Source organism: Anabrus simplex, chromosome 7 (assembly GCF_040414725.1).
Source record: "Anabrus simplex isolate iqAnaSimp1 chromosome 7, ASM4041472v1, whole genome shotgun sequence".
Classification (NCBI taxonomy): Eukaryota; Metazoa; Arthropoda; class Insecta; order Orthoptera; family Tettigoniidae; genus Anabrus; species Anabrus simplex.
In genome coordinates, this window is record NC_090271.1 from 188,208,686 (window position 1) to 188,227,416 (window position 18,731).

At 43.0% G+C, this 18,731-nt stretch overlaps 1 protein-coding gene across 1 annotated transcript in view; it reads left to right on the forward strand.

Annotated features, from left to right (window-relative positions):
• Positions 1-18,731, forward strand: part of LOC136877774 (adenylate cyclase type 3-like) — a 1,080,140-nt gene that overhangs the window by 265,506 nt on the left and 795,903 nt on the right. The gene's annotated exons all lie outside the window — the stretch shown is intronic.

Consider the following 18,731-nt stretch of genomic DNA (forward strand, 5'->3'; position numbering starts at 1 on the left):
TCAGCGTTGAGACCTTCGGTTCATGCGATCCTGGGTTCGATTACCGGCCGGGGCGCAAATGTTAACCGTGACTGATTAATTATCCTGGATCGGGGACTGAGTGTTTGTGTTCCTCCCATCACTTTCCTCTTCATATTCATATAACACACTACATTACCAAGCATCACAAAAACACGTAATAGTGACTACATTCCTGCATATAGGGTGGCGTCAGGAAGGGTATCCGTCCATAAAACATGGTCAGATCCACATGTGTGATACAGTTCGCACCCGTGACCCACAGGCGTGAGAAAAGCTCCAGAGGGCGCACATATGTTGGTAGTAGCGACATCTGTCGAAAAATATTCAAAATTCTTCTAACACATAGTTTGAAGTACAAGTCACAGGTGGTCTTCTAAAAGCTGCTTAATTTGAATAGACGGAGCGGTTGTACCTACGGTACAATTATTATTATTATTATTATTATTATTATTATTATTATTATTATTATTATTATTATTATTATTATTAGTTACGAAGATATCGTGGTGGTCAGAGGTGATATAAGGTGTGGACATGAATGGATGGATAGAGAAAATATCATATTTTAATTGAAAACTTTAAAATTAGTAATTTTATTTCTTGTCCGACTCGTTGGCTGAATGGTCAGCGTACTGGCCTTCGGTTCAGAGGGTCCCGGGTTCGATTCCCGGCCGGGTCGGGGATTTTAATCGCTTCTGATTAATTCTTCTTGCTCGGGGACTGGGGGTATATGTCCGTCCCAACACTCTCCTCATCATATTCAGACAACATACTACACTACCAACCACCACAGAAACACGTAATAGTGCTTACATCCCTCCATAGAGGGTTGGCGTCAGGAAGGGCATCCGGCCGTAAAACAGGGCCAAATCCACATGTGCGACGCAGTTCGCACCCGCGACCCCACAGGTGTGGGAAAAGCGGCAGGAAAAGAAGAGGAAAAGAAGAAGTAATTTTATTTCTTCCATTTCCTTTCTTCTTTGCTTGTCAAATTTTGAACTTTGCTAAGCAATAACAAATAAATCAGGTACAAAGTGATATCTATAAACAAAGAATCTCCTAGTACAATTAGACAACTTGATTCAACAACATGAGCTTGAAGCTCCCCACTGCTCCTTTCAATACTTCCTCAAGGAGACTGAGTTCCAAAATTTACCACAGTAGAATGAGCGTCTTTGATCCACACAATATTATCAAGAAGAAAATTCTCGAAATGTTTACAATTTCAGGCCTCTTTAAGGCACAACCTACATTTAACAAGAAACAGTAATATTCACTGTTTTACCTGGTCAACAGTTTGATGTACCTTGGAAGAAAATTAATAATAGAAGTTGACCTTAACAGGGGTAAAAAGTACCATTCTCTGTGGCCTTATTTAAAAACAAAAGGTTAAAGTTACTGGCCGAAAATCAAACTGTTAAGAGGCAAACACTTGCACTCCTTTGGAATTCACCAGAACATCATTCCCTATGTGGGCTTTTGGCCAGAAGTTACAGAGGCTAAGCCTATACTACGGAGGTGACTAGATGGAGAGAAAGTTTTAATTTACAAAATTAAGAGGTAGATTTAAAGATTACAGAATGATAGTCACCTCCATATCAAGTTAAGAGGGAATACAAGAGGGTTCTCCCACTTTATTCCCCAAGTTCGTTTAAGTTATTTAGAGTCGTAAAAAAATTTACACTGATAAATATAAGTTACATTACGAAAGAATTTGAAACCTCCCACTCAAACTATCTTTCAGAGATTATTACATGATTACACGGAGTCGACCATTACCTTGAGCTGGTGGACCTCCCGGCGATGAACGCTACGAACACACTCTAAACTTCTTGACTCGAGCGATCTAAAAGACAACACGGCCCGAACGGTCCCAGCTTTTAGAGCTGAGAGGATGGTTCCAGATTTCTCAGGGCAGAAGCCCTGACACACTCCCAATTTTCACTGGACAATCAAATAAATATCAACATTTTCTCATTGGTGAGTTAAATAAATGTACAAAATTCCCTATTGGTTACAATATTGAGTTGGCGGGAAGAGACAGAAGTGTAGATAACTTTGGAAAACCAAAAACAAACTATAAACAATTCAGTTTAGGAAACCTTAACACATATAATTACTTTGAAAATTAATTATTCATCCTCGTCCCAGAGGGCGCACATAAGTTGATAGTAGCGACATCTGTCGATAGCCTAAATGTTCAAAATTCTTCTACCACATAGTTTGAAGTACAAGTCATAGGTGGCCTTCTAAAAGCTGCTTAATTTGAATAGAGGGAGTGCGTGTACCTCTGGTACAATTATTATTATTATACTATCAGTAATAACATGCGTAATTGAACTCTTCCATGAAGAACAGTTATTAAGGTGAAGGACAAAGAATTTTAAGATTCAGATGGCTATTTCAGTTATTCATATCTCCCATTCATGCATAATCAATATTTTTCTCTCTATTTTTAATAAACTGCTTTTTCGGGTCTGTACATGTGTTTATTAAATTTGTATATTGTGCTTGATAGACTGAAAAACATGCAGTTTTCTTTAAATTTACGAATTTAGGATGTTGTTTGAGGCTGATTGTTAATTTTGTTGTGTGGCGCTGAGTGCGATACCAGAGGTCTTTAACATGTCAGCAGGGATATTTGACTGTCTTTCAAAGATCGACAACCTGTTTAATACTCAGTTTATTGCTTTCTAGAAGAACTTTCCCATCATTCACCTCATCATGTTTCCTTTAACAGACGCTTTACTCGGAGGACGTATTTCTCCACTCCACTAGTCCCTGTGCACGGCTGAGTTCATTCTGAAACCGCGCTCGCAGGACTATAATTCAATTTGACCGAGCCTCCTTCAACATCCACCAGAAAGCAGACATACGTTACGGTAATCCTAAAAGGGTTGCTCTGCACGATATATAATCTTCCTCTGAGCTTTTATTGGCTCGTCGTGGCCGAAATAATCTCATAAAGGTAGCCTAACATATTAAATAAAATAACGAAGAGTATTAGATCAGAGCATTCTGAAAATTACGTAACATTCTTACATCACACACTGATATTCACAGCTCTTTTAAGACTCGCATGGAATCACATAAGTGGTGACAGATCTAGTTGCCGGGCTGTGTAGCTTGACGGTAGAGTGCTGGCTGGCTTTCTGAGTCCGATTTGGCAGGTTCGATCCCGGCTCAGTCCTTTGGTATTTGAAGGTACTCAAATACGTCAGCCTCATATCGGTAGATATTCTGGCATGTCAATCAACTCCTGTGGGGCAAAATTCCAGCATCTCGGGGCGTAAAATTATAATAATAATATTATTATTGACTTCACGTCCCACTGCTACTTTTACGATTTGCGGAGACGCCACGGTGCCAGAATTTAGTTCCGCAGGGGTTGTTTTACGTGCCAGTAAATATACCGACACGAAGCTGACGCATTTGAGCACCTTAAAATATCACCGGACTGAGCCAGGATCAAACCTGCCAAGTTGGGGTCAGAAGACCAGCGCTTCAATCGTTTGAGCCATTCATCCCGGCGACGTAAATCAATCACATTAGATTCAGATCTAATATTGTTCTCTTGCATGAGCAAGAAAAGTTCTTAGTTGAAATATTGGTGGATCTACCCCGTAGTGTAGGGGCAGCACTTCTGTATCACATAGGGGGATAAGGTTCAGTTTCCGATCTTAGGGTTGGAACGGTATTCAGCCAGGATCGTTACGTCTTTTGAGGAGCTCTCTCTCTCTTTTAATCTGCTTACCCTCCAGGGTTGGCTTTTCCCTCTACCGTCTCAAGGGCAGTGTCCAGGAGCGTGAGACATTGGGTCGGGGATACAACTGGGGAGGATAACCAGTATCTCGTCCAGGCGGCCTCACCTGCTATGTTGAACAGGAGCCTTGGTGGGGGATGGGGAGATTGAAAGGGATAGACAAGGAAGAGAGAAGGAAGCGCCCGTGGCCTTAAGTTAGGTACCATCCCGGCATTTGCCTGGAGGAGAAGTGGGAAACCACGGAAAACCACTTCCAGGATGGCTGAGGTGGGAATCGAACCCACCTCTACTCAGCTGACCTCCCGAGGCTGAGTGGATCCCGTTCCAGCCCTCGTACCAATTTTCAAATTTCTTGGCAGAGCCGGGAATCGAACCCGAGCCTCCGGGGGTGGCAGCTAATCATACTAACCACTACACCACCTTTTGAGGAGCTATCTGTAAAAAGGTAAGTGCGAGCTGGTATGAACGAAGCAATGGTTGAAGCTGAGGAAAACCCCACGCTGATCACGTGCAGTACTTGCAGGTCATTTGGCTGGGCATCAAGGGCTTACTGGGCAATGAATAAATTAGTAACTGGTTATGTAGTTTGTTGTTTAAGTATTCACCACTTCCGGTCAAAGTTGCGAGGTCAAATCCTAGCGCAGTCAGTTATGGGTGTGTTTGAGTGAGAAAGGTATACAACAATCGTCTTAGAGTTTATGACACCGAGCTCGATAGCTGCAGTCGCTTAAGTGTGGCCAGTATTCAGTAATCGGGAGATAGTGGGTTCGAGCCCCACTCTCGGCAGCCCTGAAGATGGTTTTCCGTGGTTTCCCATTTTCACACCAGGCAAATGCCGGGGCTGTACCTTAATTAAGGGCACGGCCGCTTCCTTCCACTTGCAAGGCCTTTCCTATCCCATCGTCGCAATAAGACCTATCCGTGTCGGTGCGACGTAAAGTAAAGGAAAAGAGAGTTTATGACTTCACGTAGTTTCCCAACACGACTGAGTACCTTCCCGATTGTGACGTGATCTACTTATGAGATTTCAGCATTCTGCGAAAGATCCACATTTCAAAGGCCTGCAGTTGGTTCACTGATGAAGCCTTTATTGTGCGTCCATCGACATCGAAAAGCAGCACCGGTAACACATAACACTTCGCCACGCGAACAAATTTCAAATGAAGGTCGCGGTGGTACACAATACACCTTAATCTCATATTCTGCTGATTCTGTTTTTTTTTTTTAATGTTCACACCTGCGTCCCATTGTTGTATTAGCCAGCACCCTAGGTAGGGCCTGCTTCGATGTGACACATTTTCAGTGGTGTTTTTGTCCAGGGTGAAAACAAAATTAAATTTCTGCTGTCGATTTTTTCCATCTTCTTCTCTTTCTTCTACCGCTTTTCTCACACTTGTGGGGTCGCGGGTGCATACTGTTTTGCACATGTCGATTTCGCCCTGTTTCATGGTCGAATGATGTTCCTGACGCCAATTCTATGCACGCGGGAATATAATTACTATTGCGTGTTTCTGTGGTGGTTGATAGTGTAGCGTGTTGTCTCGATATGAAGAGTGTTGGAACAATCACAAACAACCAGTCACCGAGAGAGAAGAATTAATCACATCCGATGAAAATTCCCGACCCGACCGGGAATCAAACTTGGGACACTCTGAACCGTAAGTCTCAACTCTGACCATTCAGCCAAGAAGTCAGACGCCGATTTTGTGTTTTGGAATGATTTGTTAATGTTCGAGCTCCTTGTTGATACCATTCAAAAGGAATTAAATGTCTTCTAAATTTGCAACCAGTACCATGTTGTCATCTACATAGTAGATGGTGTTTATTCCTTTCCGCTGATACAGATTTCTTTCTCACCTTCATCAGGATACATTTTAACCCTCGGGACGTCGTGCCGCGGTCTTTTCGACCGCACGCATCCTTCTTTTGTTACTCTGTCTACGATTGTTACAGGACTGATTTCTCTCCCCACCATATCTACCCCGCAACCTTCCTCTAGTGTTTATAGCCAGGTAGCACTCCCTAATTGCTCTTCTGTTGTCGCTGTGAATGTTCATGTGAGTGCGCGGTGCTTTCGACCGCGGGCGACTACTGCCGTTTGTTAAATTTGCTTCTAACACTAGACGCTCAACTATTCGTATACACGAATTGTTTGACTGTTTACTTATGTTGTGAGTGAGAATGGATTCCAAAGAAGTTGATGGGATAAACAAATTGATTGATGGTGTGGAAAAGGAAACAGAAAGACGAAAACTTCGTGTGCCACCTGCTCTCTGTGCATATGCCGGGAGCACACTGTCTTCACCTGTCAAGCTTGCAGTATGAGGACAGCAGGTGAAGATGAAGAAAATGAAGATGGCCATTTTATTGTCTAAGGACACAGTCAGCTCACGAATATAATGAAGAATAACAAATAAATTGTCGTTAGTGAACAGTAAATCTCTAATTGCTGTTACCCTTCTATCTGTTGTAGCCTTGCTCTTACCATTGGACTGTGTAGCTTATTTATATTGCTGTAACTTTGTTTTGTACATATTTTAACAGATAGTTGTAAATTACTCGTACATTGCACTATACTTCTTTTACCAGTTTACTTTTGTGAATTCTGTGAATCTATGTTCTTCCCATTTCACTGTTTTTTGATGTGTGTTAAGTAGAACGAAACGTGAGTTATTGTGCTATTTTAAAGCACTATTTAAATGTAAATACATAATATTTGTATTTTTAATTATGAAAATAGAAAGTAAACAAAAAATACAGCAACATAACAAAAATAAATAGCAAATTGAAAAAAAAAACCGGGCGAGTTGGCCGTGCGCGTAGAGGCGCGCGGCTGTGAGCTTGCATCCGGGATATAGTAGGTTCGAATCCCACTATCGGCAGCCCTGAAGATCGTTTTCCGTGGTTTCCCATTTTTACACCAGGCAAATGCTGGGGCTGTACCTTAATTAAGGACACGGCCGCTTCCTTCCAACTCCTAGGCCTTTCCCATCCCATCGTCGCCATAAGACCTATCTGTGTCGGTGCGACGTAAAGCCCCTAGCAAAAAAAGAAAAATACAAAAACGATATGGAATTCTTGCGCGGTCTTTTCCACCGCACGCGACGACTGACGTTACACTGCCTCGCGCGACGTCTCGAGGGTTGAAAAGCTTCAGAATGTACACTGGCGGAAAAAAATGCCAAACACCAAGATGGGCTTGTTCTAGATTAACGAACGATGGTAGGCATGTTTAAAAATCTGAAAGATGACGTTGATTTAAATTTCCCGCAAACCGCATTAGCGTGGCGTTAGTAGCGGCCCCATGACGTTGCACATCAGGTTTGCTTTAAATACGGGCTGTACTGTGCGAGACCGTTAGTTACCTGTGGGATTACACGGAGTGACCCTGAGTGGGTCATGAATGCCTTTACGACGACGAAAAGGCCAGTATCAAACAGCTCACTGGGGTTGAACGGGGCCGTATAATAGGACTACGTGAAGGTGGATTTTCCTTCTGCGCTATTGCAGAATGACTTGGCAGGAATGTCTCCACTGTGCATGCGTGCTGGCAGCAGTGGTCACGAGAAGGTAACTGGCAAGAAGACCGGGCTCCGTCCCCGTGGCACGACCGAGAGGGAAGGCCGCCATATTCGGCGTACGGCAGTGGCGCAGTGGACCGCGCCTGCAGCAGCAATTCGAGAGGCAGTTGGCATAACAATCACGCAACGAACTGTTCGAAATCGGTTACTTGAAGGATAGAGCCAGACGCCCTGCGGCGTGCATTTCACTTACCCCAAACTACCGCCGTCTGCGACTTCAGTGGTTCAAGCGAGTGGTGGTGGTGGTGGTGATTTTTGTTTTAAGAGGAAGTGCAACGAGGTAATCATCCTCTCTGAACAAATAAGTGGAAGAGAATTTTAAAATATAAAAACGAAATTATTTATTCAACAAAGTAATTTGGAAACGCAGTACAAAATAAAACTATTATAGAATTAGGCCGAAAGGATTACTGACGTATCAAAAGGCAACGTACGTTCCCTGAGTAACAGTACACTTGTAATTTATATACCCTTGGTAAGTCCACTGTCGCACACAAAGCGGATGACGAGATCAGCAGTAGTCGCGTCATCGGCTAGTATGCGTCCGAGTGTTTCCTGCAGGCCAAGGCTCCGTCTCTCCGTGAAGGTCGCAAAGAGGACCGCCACACGGTAGTTGTCTTTTTAATTGCTCTCAGCTTGTTGGGAGTTCGGATATATAGCCACTCCGATTCCCAGGACGCCAAGATGGTTCGACGTAGCTGAGAACAAATATCCTTAGCAGGTACATTGACTGCTCTTGGAGGTATAAGTACAGCTTCCTTTGCAGCTTCATCCGCAAGTTCGTTTCCCGAAATCCCAACGTGGCTTGGAAGCCACGCGAAAGTGATTCTGGTGCCAGCATCCCATAACCTGGCTAGAAGGTCATGTATCTGCTGCACCAGTGGGTGATGCGAGAAACAGGTTTCAATAGACTGCAGAGAGCTTAACGAATCGGTACACATAAGAAAGTGGCTTCTTTCGTCACGCAGCGATAGCTCATTTAAGGATGGAGTGGAGGTCCGTTGTGTTTTCCGATGATAGCCGGTTCTGCCTTGGTGCCAGTGATGGCCGTGTGTTGTTAGCGCCTGCATTCCACCTGTCTGCGGCGTCGACACACTGGACCTACACGGGGAGTTCTGGTCTGGGGAGCAATTTCCTATGACAGCACGAGCACTCTCTTGGTGTGTACATCCGTCTGGTGATTCGACCTGCTGTGCTGCCATTCAAGAACAACATTCCCGGGGATGTTTTCCAACAGGATAATGCACGCCCCCATGCCGCTGTTGTAACCCAACGACCAAGTGAAACAGGCATGGAACTCCATCCCACAAGCTGCACGTTTGCATGCCTGCATTCAACAATCAGACGATTATATCGGTTGTTAATGGCCCAGCATGGCACATTTACGATGGATTTTCTTAACCTAGAGTCATGTACCTTTAATCAATTAAATATATTACCTCGACAAATATGTTGCCAACATTTCCGTGTTCTATTAGAAAAGATTGTATCATATCTTTCTGTATCTCGTTCCCTTCGTTAAAGTGACTTCCATTGTTGATGTGAGTTGTTTGGTTTCAACACAACTTTTCGATGATATTAACATCTTTACTATTTGGGTGGGTGATTCTAGTATTATGCTAACTGTAATAGGTCACCATCCTTCACTTTATGAACACCGGCAAGTAAAATACCTTATGCTGGATAAAATTCCTATATATCTGCGTTCAGGAGATAGTAAGTTCGAGCCTACCGTCGACACCTCTGAAGATGTTTTTCCGTGATTTCCCATTTTTTTACAAGAGGCAAAATCCTTGGACTGTACTTTAATTAAGGTCATGATCGCTTTCTCACCGCTCCAAGTCATTTCCTATCCCATCGTCGCCATACGACCCATCTGTGTTGGTGTGACGCAAAGCAAACTGAATTAAAAAACTCTATACCAGTCCAGTTACGAGTACAGACACTACACATGTTACCAGACGGATTTCATACACGCATCAAGTACCTGGGACTATTGATGACAATATCCGTAATGCCCTTCGTAAACCAACAGTAAATATGTATTAATGACAAACGTATGCAATACACTGTGGTCATTTTTTGTTTCTTTTCATTATTTAGGAAAAAAATAAAAATATTTACATGTGTTTGGCAAAATTTGAATTTTTAACTTTAAGACTTCTTTAGTTCATTTAGCAAATTGAAATCCCTTTGGAATAAGTCGTTTCCCCTGATTATCAAATCAGCCCATATTTTGGTGATGATGATGATTTCCATAATTTCTCTAATAAACTTGTGAGATTTTGTGCTAGAATTGAGATTAGATATTTTTCACAACGTGCGTAGATTAGTTTCAAGTTCTAGTATGGGGCGCAATTTTTAATCTATCTCATATTTCAGTGATGTCATACAAAGTGAAACTTCGGGACGTTTTTCTGAGAAAAAATAAGCAAGTTTGTAGTTTTACGTACTGCTGATATCGTGATCATAGCCACGAGACCTTCTGTGGAATCCTAACGACAGAGACGTGAAATCCATTTTCAAAACTCCCACATTTATCAGCCAGGATTCGAACCGCAGCTGCCTTGGTGAGACGTTAGTGACTAAGCGACTCGGCCCTCACATCCCTTGTGAAAATGAGGTGATAAGTAAGGGGAGGTATCACCTTAAGGAAACGCATTGACAAAATGTGTACTAAAGGGAGGCAGATATTCCCAGCTTGATATTGCAAGGGAATTTAATATGTCATAAACATCGGTTAGCACCGTCATGTCTGCGCTGAAGTCTGGTGTAATTCTTACAGACATATGCGAAGGGGAACATTTGACTTTTTTTTTACAGAGCCCCCGTATGCAATGGAATTTGATTCTGGGGGCTGAAACAATTGAAGAACTACAACTAAGGCTCTGAGCAATCACCTAAAGGATTATGGAATCAAAATAACTTCATCTGCGATCAGAAGACAAATTTTGTGCTTCAGGATTTCCTGCAAGAAGACAACGAAACAAAAAATAAAGCAACTCTTTATATTTCCAGGAAATGTCTGCGATAGATTATACATTGTTGAAGGAACAATGGTCCTAAAACAAACAAATCTGAATGAGTTGACGGTTTCGAACTCCACTATCGGCAACCCTAAGATTGTTTTGTGTAGTTGTCTGCTTTCACACCAAGACTTTGATGTTAATGTCCCACGTCCCACTAACTACTTTTGTGGTTTTCCGAGACACCGGAGTGCCGGAATTTAGTCCCGCGGATGTTCTTTTACATGCCAATAAATCTATCGACACGAGCCTGACATATTTGAGCACCTTCAAATACCACCGGACTGAGCCAGAATCGGACCTGTCAAATTGGGCTGAGAAAGTCAGAGTTTCAACCGTCTGAGTCACTCAGCCCGGCATAGGTCAAGGTCACTTCCTTCCAGTTCCAGCGTTTTCTATCCTATCGTTGCCAAAAAGGAACCCTGCCTGAGTTAACGTGATGTTAAACCATTAGCAAAAATAAAAAAAAAAGTATAGAAAAGGTACTCGACTAGGAACCTGAAGTCATGTACCTGTTTCCTGATAGAGACTGCGTTTATAAGCATACCGAAGACTAAGACTATGAAAATGGTTTTGGAAGAAGCAATACAAATATATTGCTTTGGGCTGGTAACAGTCCAAAGTGAAACTTCATTGAAAGTCTGTGGGAAATATACGTACCGAGCTCGATAGCTGCAGTCGCTTAAGTGCGGTCAGTATCCAGTATTCGGGGGATGGTAGGTTCGAATCCCACTGTCGGCAGCCCTGAAAATGGTTTTCCGTGGTTTCCCATTTTCACACCAGGCAAATGCTGGGGCTGTACCTTAATTAAGGTCAAGGCCGCTTCCTTCCCACTCCTAGCCCTTCCCTGTCCCATCGTCGCCATAAGACCTATCTGTGTCGGTGCGACGTAAAACAACTAGCAAAAACTAGCAAAAAAAATATATATATATACGGGACAAATTGAAGAAAGGGACAATCATAAACGAAACTGCATTCAAAGAAGACTAGGCATATGACATCCTGATGAAGAAATATATGAAACGTGAAAGGACGTTATCATAAACATGTCAAGGAAGGACAGCTAGTTACAAAGAAAAAGGAGAATGGAAATCAATGATTTAAGGGAAACTGCCCGTAAGGAAACTATAATTAAACCTGTAATTCGCAGCGTGCTCAAATTGGTTTCTAAAAATTTATTAAAGCTAATTTCCTGAAGAATGATACCTCAAAATATTTTACAGAAAATGCAGTCAGCATCAAGAAAGTGGTGAGAATTACCTAAAAGTTTAACTTGTGCAGTCTCACTGTTCTTTCAATCGTTTAATTTTTGATGCGACATTTTTGTATGGCATAAGAATAGATTTATTTGCACTTTTGTAGATAATTTTCTTACCGCAAAAGTATAAATTAAATGTTGTTGGTACATTAACTTGAAGTTGATAGGATAATGATGCAAGAAGCAATGCAAAATTCAACGTATTTGAAAAAATAATGAAAATCATAAATAATTAATACTTGAAATATCATTTTACATTTTAATTATCTGTTGAACTTCTTCAATTAGACATGTGAATTATTTTATGAAACATTCTGAAATCATTTCAAGTTTTATTCAAGAACAGAGATATATAAAAATTTTTAGAGAATAAGACAATTAACATCAAGAAACTGATGAGAATTACGTAAGTGTGAAAGCAACTTTTCACCGGAGTTTGATTATAATTCTGTGGCTAATGTGTCTCCGTGAATTGCATCCGAAAAGGTAATTTTTTGAACTTCTGTTAATGGGTGCGATAAAAATTTCAGTGAGAGCATTGAAGGGTTAATCTGCTTCAAAACTGAATGGCTAAATGCAATTTGCTCCCTATTTAACAAAATTGCACAGGTCTGTAAACATATCGTACTTAACAGGGCACCACGTTTATTCTCTGTGTCATACAGTGTTAAAAATTCCTTTTATGAGTTCAGCGGACGTTCACACTACAAGGAGGCACTAACAAAGTCTCTTATTTATCCCGACGCATCCTCTTACACTCTTGGTACTACAACTCGCTCTATTCTTCACGAGCTCCTTTATGAGGTCGTCCATAAAATGACCACGGCTGATTTAGTGCGAACAATTCCAACAGTGAACCACATACGGGTACCGCTCCGCTGAAAAAGTTTTCTTAGTCTTTTAGCAATTTTCTTGAGGGCAGAGCTGCTCCGTGACTGATAGCTGTGCTTAATACGGGATTATTATTATTATTATTATTATTATTATTATTATTATTATTATTATTATTATTATTATTATTATTATTATTATTATTCGCACATTTACACTGTACGACACTGTACTTACACGAAGAACCTCATAGCGGCTCTTGGCTTAAACCAATCGATGTTGAAATGCGACTTTCATTCACAGGATCCATCGATCCAGCAGGCAATACGGGAACATATTTCACGTTCGCTACCTGTCGAACTATATTATGGCTACCATTTGAATACAAACTGTAAGGCTTTCGGTGTCTTCCTTGCTTTAATTCTGACATAAGATACACGATCACTAAGTGTTAAAGTCTATCTGTGGATCAGTGGTAGAGTGAAGACCTTCTTACCCCAATATAGCAGTTCAATCCCAGCAGAAGCGGTCGGGCTTTTTGAATGGCTGCGTCATCAACGAGCTCCGAGACCGTGCCGCATTGAAATGGTCAGCGCAGCATTTATAGTCTTCCATTAAGTGTTCTGTAGCAGAGAACTACCATGGCAGATTCGGGTTACGTTCGCACGGTGCTATGTGTTCTCCATAATGGTGTACGGAGTCGAGTCCTGGACTATTAAAAAGCAACCATGAGGAGACAAGAAGCATTTGAAATGTGGGTTTACCATCGCATTCTTATTATCAGCTGGATAGACAGAATACGCAATGAGGTATTGACCAGAATGTGTAAAGAAGAAATAAAACTGTGTAGGGCTTAAGATCAAGGAGCTCTCCTACTTCGGTCATATCATGAATAATCCGGAAACCTATAGTCTCCTCCAAATGATTATACATCGAGCGAGTTGGCCGTGCGGTTAGGGACGCGCAGCTGTGAGTTTGCATTCGGGAGATATTGGGTTCGACCACCACTATCTGCAGCCCTAAAGATGGTTTCCCGTTGTTTCCCATTTCCTCACCAGGCAAATGCTGGGGTTGTACTACACCCTACCGGGCTTCGAATGGATGACCCACGCATAAAAATGCCTCCACGTAACGGGGTAAACACCCACGGATGAGATTTGGATTGAAGAGCGGGTCGAATTGCTTAACGAGCTTCGGACCGCTCCCCTTCCTACTTTCTGTGCCGGCCCGGCAGCCTGAGCACTTGGGGAAGTGGTACGTTCGAAAGAAAACAACAACAACAATACTTAAGATGGAGCCTTATGTCTATAATATGAAAGTAGGATCTCTGGGTTCAAATGCCTATTGGATACTGCTTAACACTGCTACAAATGACAAGAATCATTAAATAGGGGGTACGAATGCAAATTTATTCAAATATGACCATTAAAAAAAAATTGATACAGCACTATACAATGACTCTCCACATATGGGAGGAAAAGAAAATAATAATCATTTAAAAATACGAATCGCCCATGGGCGTCGTCTGCATAACGGTATGATTGAGGTTTTGCGACTTGCTATCGTTCATTTTTCCTCATAAATTCATACCGTTCATGAAATTTGTACATTATTCTGTCGATCACACCGTGGGATGACCTGATGTCCTTATTCACAAATATTACTAGCTGTTCTAAGCACGAACATAACCGGGGCCTACGCTACATAATATCATATTAAAAGACACATTTGCATAATGCACAAACAAACACAAATACCATTTTTGCTAAACCCCGGACTTCTCATCTGTCACCAAGACCACACGGCGTGCACATAGGTTCTGTTTGAACTCAAAAATATGTGCACATCATTACGAAACATACACAAACATATGGATATATACACTTCATGCACACAGGAGAACCATTCCTAGAAAAGAAAACAGCATGGTTATCGCTGTCTCCGGCCCAAAGCGCAAGCTTGGAAGCAGCTCGCTCAAGGGCGCCGTCATCATCCGGCGTCGAACTGGCAGACTCCCGACCGAGAGGTACTGTGGGTTTCTGTAGATACCGAGAATAGCTACAATCTCATCTCGCCGGATATCTGGGGGAATCCCTATTCATTTATTAAATACCTTCTAAAAGAAGTTACCGTGATATTATCATTATACAAGTATTCTTAGCTAAGCCATTTAACCCAAACAAAAGACGCGAGCAGACCAGGCTCCAAGCCCTAACACAATGCGAGACGGGACCCCTTTGTCCCGAGGGCGAGAGCTAGACCTTCACAAAACATAAAGGATGCCGGTCATTCACTTCGCACGGCCATTCAAATTCTTCTCTCCCTCAAACGTCACCCTCTCGTCTCGGGGACACATCCGCGGCCCATTTTATTTGTTTATTCATATCATTATGGAATTCCCATAAAATACTCTTTTATTCTCTCTCAGTATTATCGCTGAGCGCCGGCTATAGGCATAATCATTTCTAACTCATTTCATCGTAAATTACTCGGGCATTCAGCCGTCCCACTATGTCTCATATCGCGTATCTTCTTCCCTTGGGCATATGGCTCTCATGGCTCCTCGTTCATACCACATAAATACACTTATATTTAAACCTTCTGGCCAAAGATTAGGGACTCATGCCCCTGGGTCTACCCCGGCTATAGATAATAAAAATACACTCCAAACCATTATGGCCCATTAATCAAAAATCACGGGAGACTTGCACATGGTCCCTCACACCTATCTAGATCACACAGTATGTACCTCTCCCGGTCGGGATTTTCTTCATTCTTGATGTACATGCACGGATTATATCTGTAAGCTAGGCATGCATTATCTGACTGACCCATGAGTTTCCCTGGCATATTTGACAACCTCGTGGGACAGTGACTACCAATATTTCGACATGTTTCCCTGCTTGCCAACACTATTTTTCCAACCGCCCCTACGGGAAACTCAAATATTCTCCTAACCTTGTTCCCATATTTGCTAGGACATTCTCCATTTTACTAAAAATATAACCCTCACGATAAGCTAATCATTAAGAAAGAAATATGAGTCGTCCGGGGATTTAGCCCCTTGAATTTTACTTCAACATTATAAAAATCAATAAAAATTCCATATAGGACATGCATTAACTTACAACATTTTGATATTTACAAAAGAACGCTAATCCTATCCCCGGGTTATGTCATGCTTAGAAATTAAATTTGGACATCACTCATCTGTTTGGTGGCCGTTGTCTCTTCCGCCACGGGAGACCCATGGTGAAGTTCTTAGTACTCCATGACCACTCGGTAGGTGGCGGGCGTGCAGTCCTTCATCCCTGGTCCATTCAGGTCCGACATCCTGGGGAACTCGTCACAGCTGAAATCTTACAGTAATCCAATTGGGTAACACTTTTACACTCGTCACACGTCCTCTATTTCAGAGTTTACACCCACGAATAAGACGGCCTTTCAAACCACGGCGAGCGCGTTCACAGTAAGAATCGGGTGGCTCACGAGACTCGAGCCCCTGATTCAAAGTAACACTTTGGGTGATACCTAATTATGAATTTCACTGACTCATTAAACCGGCAGTTTATCAGCCGAATTCTAATACTTGTTCGTAAAATATGCTCGCGGTTTTTACTAGTTTGACACGCAGCACAGAAACAATTCACCTAGGCTCGTTTGGCCTCCCGTTCACTACACAAAGGCTCTTGTACAAGGGTTTCTGACTGTAACTGGAGCACCGCGGGACGCAGTGTCCGTCTCACGACCCGTGAAAGAACAACTGTCTCTACAATGGCCTGCCCGGCTTATATTATCTTACCCGCCGGAAGCTCGGGGGTGTAAACCTTCACGGTTCATTAAGAACCAGAGCTCCTTTCACACCAAGAATTGAAGATATTTAAATATTGCATCTTGTAGCCCTCTGTCTCCTCTTTCATTTGAGCCAGGCGTGCCGGATCTCCGATCAGCAGTTTTTATGTAATTTGCTTCCCGCCTTTGATTAATTCATAGCGTCCTCTGGGGGGTGGAGCTATCTCCTAAGCGCGATTCTTGGCGTGGGTGACGCCGCTATGTCCACATGTGTTAGCGATATGTTACATCTTGACAGCTGGTGACCTCATTTCTTCCCCTGCATAAGTTATTACATATTTTTAGTCTGTAGAACGCAGAAAATTCCGCTCTATTCAATGGTGTGTCTCACATAATTTTCCTATGTCTGGATTAAAATATCGCCCCGTTTTACGCGACGTTGGCACCCGTGACATGTGCATAAAAAACCGGAAGTTCCTTATGTTCGTTTGGAACTCTGGGAAGCTAGGCCCCACCTCGGGGCGTATCTGACTACTCCAGCATCGCGTCCCCTTTCTATCTCTCTCTGCACGTTGAGAGCGTATTTCCGCGAGGGCTTGGCTGTTCCTTTGTCCTCCCTTTGTCTGGCAAGTGCTCTTTTCGCGGGTTCCATTCTGGCATGCCGCCGCTCGATGCCCTTCGCCCATACTGCTACCAATGACGCGACCTTTTGGAGTAATTTTAATGGAGTATAAAGGCCCATATCATTCCCATGGAGCTGTACAGGACACTGTACGGTTTCATTCTCCTCCTACTTCATCAAAGAAAAATCACGAACTCGGGATTTTTCTTTCCCTTTTAACTGTCTCGGAAAGTAGTCATTGGTGTTGGTCGCGAAACTGGTGGACCTTCTCGGCCAACTCTGTGTTCTCCAGTTGTATCTGGTAGCATAGATTAATTAAAGCATTCCTAAGACCGGTCCTCTCAGAACATTCTGGACAATCTTCACAGGCTGATGCCTCGGACTCGCTCCCTTCTTCCAAAACAATGTGATTCACGGCATCATCTTCTTCATCGGCTTCCATTTCTTCCATTGGATCCGGGTTGTCCTCGTCATCCTCGGCTTCTCCTGGTTCTTCTTCCTCCGGACCTTCTTCAGGGTGTTGTCCTGGGGCGTGGTACAGTTTGAGATTTGCAGCATTGTAAGTGGCCTCTGTTCTCCCATCCATTGACTGTACTTTGTAGGCATTATTCTCTAGGTTCTGGATTATCCTATACGGCCCGATGTAAAGTTCTGCAAACTTGTGGTAGTACTTCCTCGGAGGGTCGGACATGGCTGGTCGTTTGACTAAAACTAGTTCTCCCACACGAAGTGGCCGATGAAATCTCCGGTTTCGATGACGTCTGAGCCTCTTCTCTGCCTGGGCTTTGAGATGGTCCAAAGCTATCCTCACACGAAGTTCAGCCGAAGGCCTGGGATCTTCTGGGCACTGTAGCACGCGGTGCCACGGTCTCTCTGGTTTCTGATCAAAATGTACCGCTATCGGGATCTGCCCCGTAGATTCATGAATCGTCCCGTTGATGCACTCCGTGATGATTGGAAGAACATCAACCCATCGCCAATGCTGTCTGGCACAATAAACTCTGCAAAATTTCGCTATTTCGCGCATGATCCTTTCTGATGGATTGGACTCGGGATGCCTAATAGAACTGAAGACATGCTGGATTTGGAGTTGCTCGATCTCGCGTTTGAACATGGCGGACGTGAACTGAGACCCATGGTCACTCAATATCTTATCTGGCTTTCCCATAGATGGAATGATCTTATTTCGGATCTGTGTCAGTACCGACCTGGAATTTGCCTTCTGTACTGGGCACAGCATCACATACTTCGAGAAAACATCTACGCAGACCAAAATGAATTGTAATCCTCTAATTGCCTTGGGTAAGGGCCCGTAAAAGTCTATCGCAAATAGCTCTCGTGGCTTCTCTGGCAACAGCGGCTTAGGTGGTTGCCGCAGGAGATAGGTATTTGGTTTGATTCGTTGACAAGTATCACATGTTGTCAACACGGTCCTAATCATCCGCCTCATTCTCGGCCAGACAAAGGTCTCCTGTAGTGTCGAGGTAACTTTATCGATTCCCGCATGACCGATGGAATGATGTGCGAGCCAAATCAGTTCCACTTGTAGCACGGGCGGAACAACTATACGGTACTTCGTATGATCTTCATCGATGAACTGGTGAAGGATCCCGTTGAAATAGTTATATTTTGGTGCCTGCCTCTCACTCTCCTGGTATTCAGGCGTTCCTGCTGGTATCCTCTTTCGGAAGAAATCGATCAATCGTCTGGTTGCGGGCCAATTCTCTTGCTCTTCTCCGATGCGTTGCAGCCTGTCCAACGTCTCACGGTCGCCCCCGCTCAACTCTATGTGATGAAGAACTTGGGCTTCCGGTTCGGGGTTTCGGCTTAATGCGTC